At 40.0% G+C, this 10936-nt stretch overlaps 1 long non-coding RNA gene across 1 annotated transcript; it reads right to left on the bottom strand.

The window, feature by feature from the left end:
- Window positions 1–866: 866 nt before the first annotated feature.
- Window positions 867–4205, bottom strand: LOC138925404 (uncharacterized). The gene is made up of 2 exons (XR_011441515.1): window positions 2679–4205; window positions 867–1481 (listed from the first exon to the last, which is right to left on the bottom strand). It is a non-coding gene; the product is annotated as an uncharacterized lncRNA (long non-coding RNA).
- Window positions 4206–10936: the final 6731 nt, after the last annotated feature.

Raw genomic sequence — 10936 nt, 5'->3', positions numbered from 1 at the left:
CTGTATTACTATAAAGTCACAAAGACTCAATCCCGACTCCTGGAATGGCTATAGATGAAGACAACACAATGATTTGATATCAAATATGTCCTCAGGGAAGCAGAAATGGGCCAAACGCATTAGATTCAAAACTTCTGGAAACAGGCAAAAGCTGCTGTTGATGTCCTATCTTTCCCCATTTCTACTGGATTATTGGATCTTCACAGACTAAAGCATCCTGACCTCCATACTCCATATTCCTTCTGTAAATAGACTTTTATCTTGACATAATCTGAATAAAGATCTAGACTTTTCTTCTCTCTATATTAGTCAGTTATCCTTTGGTTATAAGTATTAAAACTCCACTCAAACTAGCTTAAATTTTAGAAAGAAAGTTATAAAGATAAAGGCATAACTGAGAACCCAGTGGCCGGCCTCATAGCGGGGTGTCATAGGACCTAGAGAGTTGTGAGGTAGGTAGTTTCTCATCTCTGCTTCATTTGTCTCTATCAGAGATGAGCCTTTCTGCTCATGTATCTATCATGTAAACCAGAGTAGCCCCCTAAGTAGCCACAACCCCGAGTTTACATAGCCTTCTAGTTGAAGCACTGAACACTGATTAATTTAAACTATTTAATCTATGAGTTCTTTTCTTAAATTCTGAGGAGCGACAGGGATTCTCCCAGCTTGACTTGGTACAGTCAGCTGTGGTCAGGCTTGGAGCCCCTGGTACTAGGACTGAGTCTTAAGGAAGAGGTTCTCTCGGAGGTGGGTATGGTTGCAGAGGAAGTGATAGATGAAGGCCTGGCATTTCTGCTAGAGTTTCTTGTTTCTACTCATGGAACCTAACAAAGATTATGCCACAACTATGACAAGCCAGACAGGCATCTCTTCATTATACATTTATTTAGTGATAAGTTTGGCATTCTAGAAAGCATGAGTCCTTTGCTCCTGGTGTTTATCAAATGCTAGGCATTACTTAAGCTGAAGCCTTGGCTTGAGAGGCAGGAATCAACAGGAATGAATCAGGTAAGCAGCCTCTGACCAATGTTATTAAACAAAAAGAAAGACAGCCCAGTAAACTTGTAACCTTACAAAAGTCTTGAGGAAAATAGCTATTCTCGTATCCATCAAAAGTCAGGCCTTCTCTTGTCACATCGCTAATTCCTTGCACTAAATTCAGGTGGGTTCCTGTCACTCTTTGAGTATCTGGGGTGGTTTCTTGGGGAGGATGCTCAGATCTAGAAGTTTAAAGACAAGGACCATGACTTCTTCATCCTTCATCCCTTAGCACAGTTTCTGGCATTTTGCAGATGTTCCACACATGTTAAATGACTGAGTGGATGGAAGGATGGATGGACACATGGGTGGATGGTGGATGATGGTTCAGGGCTCAGTCGAAACATTTAGCACCCCTGTGAGCTCTGCTTTGTCCCCCTGGAGAGGTCAGATCCTCTTCTTCATCCACATATCATCCTCTTTTACCAGTCTCCTTCAGACACCTATTAACATTAGAGATTTTGACATTTTTAGTACATGGATATTAGCAAAAGACTAACAAAGAGATCATGCCCACATTGGCTTGAGGAGCTGGCTAGTTCTCAGTATTCAAGGAAAAACAAAATACCTTCTTCTAGGGGAGTAGGTACACCTTTAATTTCAAAAATATGCCTTTCATGAGAGGTAGAGGGAGTTAAATTGTTTATAACAAAAGACAGGGATTCCTGGTTGCAATTTTTATTCAGTAATGGCCATTAGGCAGGTTCCTGACCTGTGCAGGACTATTGCTAAGCAGTAAGTATATCATAGCAAATGCCAGGAAACTGCTAATTAATCCTACAGGAGACTGTAGAGACACATTTGCATTCATCTAGCAAGTGCTGTTTAAGTGCCTGTTGTGAGCATCTGAGTGCACTTGGACTAAGAGCTCACAGGCTCATGTAACAGGAGCTCCACAGCCGCCCAGCGCACCATCAGCCCACACCCTGAATGAATCTCCAGAAAACAACTCTAAACTGGCCAAGTGGCAACAGACACCTTTTAGCCAGGTGATTCCCTCCCACTCTGCCCTTTTGGAGGCATCAACACTGAGCTTAAAACTTATTCAGTTCCTTCCATGCAGTGCACCCTGTGTACCTTGGGCAGCTAAGCTGGTGTTTGTTAAGATAATGTAAGAATGCAGCAAATAAATGGGAAGCACGCACTTCGGGTCATTGAATCCAAACTGTTCTCTCACTTCAGCCTGTTTTCTGCACAGCAGGGCTTGGCTGTAATGACTCTGAATCTCATTGAACTCTTAGAATAGCAACAGTCTCAATTTCCTTCAGTGTCTTGCCTGTCTCTCCTTAGGGGAAAATCAGCTCCTTGTGCTTTTCTCATTCTAATGCAACCTCTAAGAGTTTAGAGCAAATGCATCTTGGAGACATGAAGAGGACAGAGTATAGCCACCTACATGGGGAAGAGGCACAGAAATGTCCTGTGGTATTTAATGTAATTAGATTCAGTTCTGTGAGCATTTATGGAGTGTCTAGGCTGGTGACAAGGGAGAGTAGGGGATTAAAATTCTTTGAGAGCTTACTACATCCAGGCACTGGGACAGGAGCATTACATGGGCCAGCTCATTTCATCCTCCTCACTCAGTGAAGGCAGCCTCTGGCCTGAATTTTAGACACAAGAAATGGAGAGGTTCAGCAACTCACCCAGGTTACACAGCTACAGATGGCTTTGAAGCCAGGACCTCTGTGTACACCAAAGCCTGATCTTGCTTCACTTTTCCAGTCTGTCTCCTGGTGCTGAAAAAGCAGAGGAAAGATGAAGTCAAGCCAACAGGTAATGAGTGAGCACAAAGTAGTTTAACAGAAAGGAAGGAGCAGAGCATCCTGGCAGGAGCCTAAAGAAGCAGGAAGGTGGCATAAGAGAGGCCTGAGTTCAAGGCCTGGTTCTGCCACTTTCTTCCCTTCTTACAAAGCAGGGCAGAGGTGGCACTGAGCACTCAGTAGGCCATCCCTCCTCTCACGTGGTCCCAACCCCACCAGGCCCACTCCTCCCTGCATTAAAGCCTCCAGAGATTGTCTGCCCATGATCCCTCAAAAACTTCGACAATTTTTGTATTTTTCACTTACTTCGGCAAGCATTTATTAAAGGCCTACTTTGTGCACACTGTGCATGCTTCCTGCTTTTAAACACTCACAGCTATTCAATGTCAAGGATTTTATTTGAATGTGTGAAATAAAATGTATGTCAGATTATTCATTGAAGCATTATCTTAATAACAAAATCGAGAAGTGGTTAAATAATTTATAGTTCCTTCATACAAATGACTATTATGTAGCTGTTTTAAAAAATGATAGAAAAATCTCCAAGTTATATCGTTAAATAAAAAAGCAAGTGACAGAACATTTAACATGCTATCATTTGTGTGTGTTTGTGGTGTGTGTGTACCACTCACCCACTCACATACACACGTTTGTGAACTGTGCAAGGATACACAATAGACCAATAACATTTATTGCCTCCGGGAGCTAGCTGGATGGCTGAGGAATAGGAACAGGAAGAAGACTCTTCACTATACAGGAGTGCTTTTCAAACTACCCGTGGGAGGAAGCACCAATATTTTTTCCTTTCATCCATCATAGACCAGTATGTGCTCCTCTTGTGCGTGTTCACATGCAGCTTGCTCTGTGTGCTGCTTACTATGCAAGTTTGACAACATCCAAAATGATCTCTTCACTTTTCCTGGACTGGAGTCCACTGTTCATGCTTGGTTGACAATGTCACGTTGCTATAAAAGTTTCCAACTCTTTAATTCTTCCTCTGATTTTCTCTTGTGTACCAGGAGCAAAGAATTCAAGGTCAGGCACTGCCAAATACTTTTCTGTACCTTTGACTTTGGATACATTATCTTCCAAAGATATTTGTTATTTTTTAAAAAATGCCAGTGACCTACTCTTAGCAGAGCAATCTTGCAAGGAGTGAGGATAGACTAGCTGATCTTGGATTCTCTCTTCTAGTATTGGCTCTCTGTAAAACTGTGAGGTTGTCCAAGTCTCTTGTTGGCTCTTTCATCACCCTCCAATAGATGAGCTTTGCAGCCATTCCACTGCCTTCTCAGGAAACTGCCTTAGAGTTCCTCCTTACCCCTCCCTCTCTAACATTTAATGTGGCTGTCAACTCACTCTTACACAGATGTGCAGTCTTAATACAGACATAAAGTATTTCCTTTCCCATGTAAACAGAGGAATTGAAAATATAGTTTTCCAGACTGATGGAAAAAAGGCATCAGGATTGGATGACAGACATTGGACTTGAGTATTTCTAGCTGGCCACCACTTACCACTGATCAGCCCCAGGAAGAGTGCGTGAGGAGACTGAAAAGTCCAGGAAGTGGGAGAAGGGGGTTCTGTAGACTGTTCATAGTAGGCATGGCATGGAGTTGACAGGAAGGAGACTCTAAAATGGGAGACTAAATGGAAATGAGGCTGGTCATTGTAGATTCACGTAATCCAACAAAATAATGATTAGAGCTAAACTGTGCAAAGGCGTCTTAAAGAGTCAAATAGTCACCAGGTCAAAAGAAATCAGGCTGAACACGTTAACCTATCTGCAGACAAAGAATGTATCTATCAGAAGCATAACAAGGCAGAGTCCCAGGGGGACATGTTGGCAGTGACCGTCCAAGCCATAACCAGGGGAGAGGTGTCTAGACTCAAGAACATAACCCACCAGGTCCTGGTGGCAGGGGTATCCCTACTGCAGAGATAGTAGCATCAGCCTTGACCTACAGCTCATCACCACAGAGCTCACCCCCTGTGTTCTCGTGACATATGGATCAAGCAATCTGTTAACACAGGTTGCATTGCCATGTGTCTTTGCCCACAGGGAGAGAATGTGTTGGCTTTCTGTTGTATGTCTCATTATAAATTACTAAACTGGCTTTGTGCTTTGTATTCCAGGCTCTTTTAAACCTAAATAATGTGAATCTACTCTAGGGATACAGATCCACTTTTGGTCAAGAGAAAAACTCAAAATTATGAGCACATGAGGCTCAGGAACTGGCCACGGACTGTGGCTATTTCAATATGGCGAAGCTACCCTGAGACTTCGTGGCAGCCAGACAGCTAAAGGCTGAAGATGCAGCATCACAATGACTCTCGCTCAAATTTCTCAAGTTCTTTTGGTCAAAGAAGCAGCTCTGGGCATAATTCTCAGGCTTCTGTACTGGTTTTGATTTGGCACGGCTCAGCAATGGAATGGAGTGTGTCTGACATGCAATTACACAGTTACAAAAGCTGTATATTTAAGACCATGTTAAAATGCCCCAAGACAAAGAGTCATACACTTTTTAAAACCTGTTTTAAATTTTAAAAATTTTAAGAGATAATTTATGTACACATCTCAAATATAAAAATGCATTTTTTAAAGTACAGGCAGAAGTCTCTCCCTATTTTCTCTGTTTCCATTTCTCCCAACAAGTAGCCCCTGTGATTAATTTATGGTTCATTCTTATAAATATTTTGGCATATTCAAGCCAATGAGATATATTTAAACATTTTTTCCTTCCTTTTTTTACACAAAGTAACATACTCTATGCTTTTATTCTGTTTATCTTGATGATCTTTTTATCAGTCTATTTTGGTGGTATTTCCTTATCAATGAATGCAAAGTTTTGTCCTTCTAGAAGCCACATCATTCTTGTAGTAGACAAGGTAAGAACACTGGATTTGGCAGCAGATAGATCCAGCTTCGTAACTTACTATCTGGGTGACTTGGATGGGTTTCTTAACTTTTGTAAACTTTTAGTTTCTAAATCTATAAACTTGGGGCAAAAATATTCAGTTTAAAAGTTTTCATAAGGCCTAAATATATGTGTGGACATCACACTTCCTGATTTCAAACTCTATTACAAAACTATGGTAACCAAAATAATATGGTATTGGCATAAAAACAGATGCATAGATGAATAGAACGGAATAGAGACCTCAGAAATAAACCCATGCATACATGGCCAATTAATTTACAATAAAGGAGCCAAGAATATAAAATAGGGACAGACAGTCTCTTCAACAAATTGTGCTGGGAAAACTAGACAGCCACATGTAGGAGTGAAACTGGATCTCTATGTTACAACATACACAAAAATCAATTTAAAGTAGATTAAAATTTTGAACATAAGAACTGAGACCATAAAACTTTTAGAAGAAAACATAGAAGGTAAGTTCCTTGACATCAGTCTTAGCAATGGTTTTTTGGATTTGACGCCAAAAGGAAAGGCAAGAAAAGCAAAGATAAACAAGTGAGATTACATCAAACTAAATAGCTTCTGCTCAGCAAAGAAAACCATCAAGAAAATGAAAAGGCCACCTACAGAATGGGAGAAAATATTTACAAACCATATATCTGATAAGGGGTTAATTTCCAAAATATATGAAGAATTCATACAACTCAATAGCAAAAAACCCCAAACAATCTGACTGAAAAATGAGCAGGAGAACTGAATAGACATTTTTTTCCAAAGAAGATATACAAATGGCCAACAGGTATGTGAAAAGTTGCTTAACATCACTAACCATCAAGGAAATGCAAATTAGAACCACAATGAGATATCATCTCATATCTGTTAGAATGGCTATCATCAAAAAGACAAGCGATAACAAGTGTTGGAGAGGATGTGGAGAAAAGGGAAAGCTCTGCACTCTTGGTCAGAATGTAAATTGGTGCAGCCACTATGGAAAACAGAATGGAGGTTCCTCAAAAAATTAAAATAGAACTACCATATGATCCAGCAATCTTACTTCTGGGTACACATATGAAGGAAATGAAAACAGGATATTGAAGAGATATCTGCACCTGCATGTTCATTGCAGCATTATTCACAGTGGCCATGATTTGGAAACAACCTAAGTGTCCATGGTCAAACGAATGGATAAAGAAGATGTGGAGTATATATGCAATGAAATATGATTCAGTCATGACAAAGAAGGAAATTCTGTCATTTGCAAAAACGTGGATGCACTTTGTATCTTGGTGCATTATGCTAAGTGAAATAAGGCAGACAGAGGAAGAAAAATACTGCATGGTATCACTTATATGTGAAAAGCAAAAAAATCCCATCAAAATTATAAAAAAAGAGAAAAGAAAAGTTGTTGCCAAGGGCTGAGGTGTGGGGGAAATAGGGAGAGATTGGTAAAAGGGTACAAACTTTCAAAGATAAATAAATAAAGCGAATGAATGAAGGTGTGGAGCCTTTAGTACAACATCAGGCACATGACCATTGAGAAGGAGGAGAGGAAGGAAGAAAGGAAGGGGCAGGAGAGGTAGAGGAAGGAGAAAAAGGATTCCATAGTTGCCTAATTTCCAGGATCCTGTAATTTAGCTAGCTGGGCGCTGGGCAGATCAGTCCCCTCCGGGGGACCCCAGTTTCCTCATCTCTAAGTGACAGGAGAATGAGACTGGATGATTTGCAAAGTTTTGTTTGTACAATTAAGTTAGAATTTAGTGCTCCGAAAGAATTTGTTGAACTTCCCAATTTTTTATATTTATTTAAGATGTGTTTATTGTGTGCCTGCTTTGTACAAAAGGGTTAGGAAAATAAACATGAATGAGACATGTTTCCTCTCTTCAGAATAATCTACAAGTTAGATACAGGCAGGGAAAAACACAAAGAAGGGAGCCAAGGAGAGGAGAGAAAACACGTTTTCCTGCACATTTGAAGGAGATGTACAGAAGGTTCCACTAGGAACAATGGGGTTGGCCATGTTTCAATGGCACAGTCAATGCCAGTTAAGCCCCATGGATTTGATGGCAGCAGAGAAGGCCTGATGAATGAGTTTGTTCTTAACTTTTATTTCAGTGATATGGTAGGTGGGAGGGATCACCCTCTTGGATCTAAGGCACTACAAGTAGTAACACAGGTACCGAGAAAATTTGGCTCAGTTCATCTTTGAACTCACAATGAGTTCAATCTCAGTTGATTTACATATATTTAACCCTTGTACATACTAGCTGTGTAAACTTGGATTAAGTCACTTACCTTCTCAATGCCTCAATTTCCTCATCTATAGAATGGGAACAGTAATAGAAATCTACCTCCTAGGACTGTTGATAGGATTAAATTAGTTAATGTATGCGAAGTACTGAGAATAAGACCCCGCACATAGTAAGACTTGTAAAAATATTTACCATAAGGGGCTGGCCCAGTGGCCGAGTGGTTAAGTTCGCGCGCTCCGCTGCAGGCGGCCCAGTGTTTCGTTAGTTCAAATCCTGGGCGCGGACATGGCACTGCTCATCAGACCACGCTGAGGCAGCGTCCCACATGCCACAACTAGAAGAACCCACAACGAAGAATACACAACCGGGGGGCTTTGGGGAGAAAAAGGAAAAAATAAAATCTTTAAAAAAAAAAATATTTACCATAATTATTATCATTATTTAGAGCCAGAAACTGTGCTAATTGCTGGAAGGCATATGAAGATCCAGGAGATTGTGTCCTTGCTCTCAAAGAAAAGGATCCATTTGAAAGCTGGAGCTACTGCTGTCTAGAAGTAACATTCTTCATATAGGGTTGGGGTTCACTTACGTTCTCTCAAACAAAGCACTCTTGACTTCTCTGGCAGCAGCTGCTCCCAGGTGATTAGGCTCTCTATATCCTGACTTTAGACTAACTTATGTCTTTTATATTGTATGTCAATCAGCTATTGTCCACAGGAGGTAGAGAAAGCTGATCAGCACTTCCTAAATAGACCGAAGAATCACTAGACAAAATGATTAGATGTTCTTTGATTCAATGCCAAGATGTTATTATTGCATCTTTACTTGGGAATCTAGGAAGATAAAACATTCAGTACATTCTTTCCATGATGACACAATCCATACCAAAATGGGTGCTGGCCTGCTTCTGCAGTTTTGGGTCATTTGTAAATTCCACCCCACAAGATTGAATAGGGTGGTGACCATTCTTCTCAGGCAAACATTTTTTAAAACTTTATTTTTTAGAGCAATTTTAGATTCACAGCAAAATTAAGAGGAAGGTACAAAGGTTTCCTATATAATCCCGCACATGCACATTCTCCGCGATTATCAACATCCCCCACCAGAGTGGTACATTTGTTACAATTGATAAACCTACATCAACACATCATAATCACCTAAAGTGAATAGTTTACATTAGGGTTGACTCTTGGTGTTGTAGAGTCTGTGGGTTTGGACATATGCATATTGACATGTATCCATCATTAGAGTATCATACAAGAGTATCTTCACTGCCCTAAAAATCCTCTGTGTTCTGTTGGGCAAATTCTTGATGGAGCCTTTCTTGTGGATGAAATAAAATCACTTTTTGACCAACTCTTTGACAAATTGCCAATATCTCAACTCACAAAGATTTCTTTTCTTTCTAACCTCAGGCATTTTTCCTAAAAGGAAATAACAAAAATGGATAATTCCACATGTTATCCATTTTCTGGCCTCCTCCAACTTCTGCCCTCCCCCACAAACCATCAGAAACACAAAAATGATCAGCAGTCAATTAGAGCAAAACCAGCTGAAAGTGGGTGATTTGCAGTTGCGTATACAGGACCAATTGCTATGATAAATGCTCTTTTAAGTAGCCAGTTCTGCAAAGGATATAGACTGTTTATGTATGATTAATTAAGAAATAATTATCTTTGACTGGGGGAATATGAGACAATAAATGGACCATAAAATCTAAATAAACACTCAGGCTGCTGGCTTTAGTTTCAACTGGTGCCAGGAATATTTATGACTTGCATAAAAGACATGATAAACTCTCCCCTCATCCACCCACTATTTCCAAAATCCAAAGGCATTGTGAAACTACTCTTTACACTTTCTTTGTTTTTCCATGTTGTCTGCCTTTGAATGTGTCACATGAAAATAGTGCAATATTGCACAATTATTATTATGCTTTCCTTTTCTATTTGTTGAATGCCATCATCCTAGAGGTCATCATCAGTGACCTCCTCCACCTTATCTTCATCTCTTACCTGGCCTATAGAAATGGGCCAGTAAAGGTTCCCCAGTACCTGGCTCTCCCCATTGCACTTTCATGCTCAAAAACAAGCAAACAAATGCCCCAAAATGTTTGATGTCTTTTTTTGTTTGTTTTTCTTTTTTTTTTCTAGGGAATAAAATCCAGACTGTTTAGTCTGGACTTCAAGTCTCTATCTTTCTTGAATTCAAGGATTTAACAATCATTGAATCCTCACATGTGAGAGGCACTGTATTAAAAATGTAAATGCAAGTAATATGTGTTCTTTGATCCATAGACCTTAAAGTTCCAGTAGAAGGGGAAAGACATGTAAATAAACAAATAAGAGCAGCAAAGTTGAGTTGAACCAAAGAAATATGTACAGTGCATGGTGAGTGCACACACACAAAAAGAGCATGTAATTGATTTTTTTTTTTGGAATGCCTAGAAAGTTTTCTACCAGAAGCTTGGAAGTTTTAACAAGAACATTGAGCAGAATCATATTGAATGGTGGTGACGGTTCCTCCAGAATATAAAGTGGGAAAGGGCACCCCAAATGGAGCATGCAGTGCAAAATAGGAAAGCAAGTTTGGGAGCTGCTAGAAGCTTGATGTGTGGAGCTGATGGGATAAGACAAGAAAATAAGCTAGAGACAAAAGCTGATCACAAAGGCTACTATTTAAAGAGGTAAGAATTATCCTAGTGTGGCAAAGGTGATCTGGTGACAAGTTTTAAGCCAGAAAGTAACATGATTGAATTTTCATTTTACAGGCATTCTCTGATTAAGGGTGTAGAGGAGGGATTAGCAGGGGACAAGGACGGCTGTAGGGAGACTGGTTAGAAAAACATTGCAAGAGTCCATACAAAGGATGCTGAGAGCCCGAATAGTAAATTGCAACAGTGCATTTGGAAGAGCATTGACTGAGGAAGTAGATGAACCTGTAATGCTACTTTAGAATCTATGTGATTCAT

Source organism: Equus caballus, chromosome 8, assembly GCF_041296265.1.
Source record: "Equus caballus isolate H_3958 breed thoroughbred chromosome 8, TB-T2T, whole genome shotgun sequence".
NCBI lineage: Eukaryota > Metazoa > Chordata > Mammalia > Perissodactyla > Equidae > Equus > Equus caballus.
Note: the sequence above shows the minus strand (reverse complement) of the source record. Positions and strands in the feature narration are given on the sequence as shown.